The sequence below is a fragment of the Penaeus monodon genome, chromosome 15 (genome assembly GCF_015228065.2).
Source record: "Penaeus monodon isolate SGIC_2016 chromosome 15, NSTDA_Pmon_1, whole genome shotgun sequence".
Classification (NCBI taxonomy): Eukaryota; Metazoa; Arthropoda; class Malacostraca; order Decapoda; family Penaeidae; genus Penaeus; species Penaeus monodon.
The window spans coordinates 32,092,052-32,093,238 of record NC_051400.1 but is presented as its reverse complement, the minus strand read 5'-3'; the positions used below and the strand labels follow the sequence as shown (position 1 = coordinate 32,093,238).

Below are 1,187 nucleotides of genomic sequence, written 5' to 3'. Positions count from 1 at the left end.
CACAGCAGACGAAAATTGTACACATCGACAACGCTGCTTTCAAGTCGCAGAAAAGGAAAATGTCTCAACTGCTTTCTCTCGGTTAGACTCATCTAAACTAGAGTTAGGACGAAAAACACGATCTCCCAGTCTCTTTTCGTATTCATTAGATTTGGTAATGATAAACAATAAAAATATACACTATATGAAATAAAAAAATATTAATGCCTACAGACAGTCTGCATCAACCCAAGTGTAAACATCACGGCGCCATCTATTCTCGGAAAACTTTAGGCAGTGATGAAGAACGAATGCCTAATGAAATATATTCCTTGGAGTCGATTCACGCTGGGGTTGAAGACAGGCTTCACAAACATCTCTGTGGCGCATTTACCTTACGTAAAATTTCTCCCATTACTCTCATTTTGACGGGGTATAGAGCCGACATTTCTCTGTATAACAACTGGTAAGTATCGTACGCCTTTTATTCAGTCCTGTTTGCAAAAAGGGTTTTAAATAATTTTATTCAAAATGAAAAGAACAATGTCCTCAAATTTAGTCTATAATTTCCCATTTTACAGTAATATTAAAGTTTGATGTTGTGTGCTTTACTCATAGTAATAAACAGGAAAATTTTAAGTAAAATAAAATCGATTTTTTTCATTCCGTAAAGATTTTCATTTAAAGGTCTAGTGTTTAAAATATTTTTTGATTCCAGTACATGTGAAATAAGATCTTCCCATCGTCTTATCACAGTCTTGCATGTTGTTAACTGTATAAAGTAGGCAGTTTACAAATAAGGGGAAATTTAATTTTAAAAAGAAAGTGGAGCCATAAAAAACGGGCGATCAACGCTAACAAATACATAACGAAAAAACCTTTTCGACATGAATTAGAGAATTGTAACAAAAATATAACGCAAAGAATATACAAAGATAGTAGAAGAATAATGTGTCACGCTGAACTTTGATAACAGAGAGTTTCCCCACTGAGTCCAGCAAAGAAAAGTGAGATCGTAAAAAACGGAAAATACTAAAAAGGGCAACTAAATTGTGTATTTTAGGGGGAAAATGTATTTGTCGGTCTGTGAGATATGAACGAAGCTATTTTACGATAAAATATGTAATCTGTTGTATTTTATTTGAAGAATTAAAGGGTACCTTTTCGGTTTTATTGTTTTTTTTCTAGGTTACCTGTATTTGTCAACC

At 33.4% G+C, this 1,187-nt stretch overlaps 1 protein-coding gene across 1 annotated transcript in view; it reads left to right on the top strand.

The window, feature by feature from the left end:
* Nucleotides 1–357: 357 nt before the first annotated feature.
* The window catches only part of LOC119582330, an 18,030-nt gene continuing 17,200 nt past the window's right edge, over nt 358–1,187 (top strand). The window contains exon 1 of the mRNA XM_037930544.1: nt 358–445. The gene's annotated coding sequence lies outside the window, so the exon portion shown is untranslated. The remainder of the gene's footprint in view (nt 446–1,187) is intronic.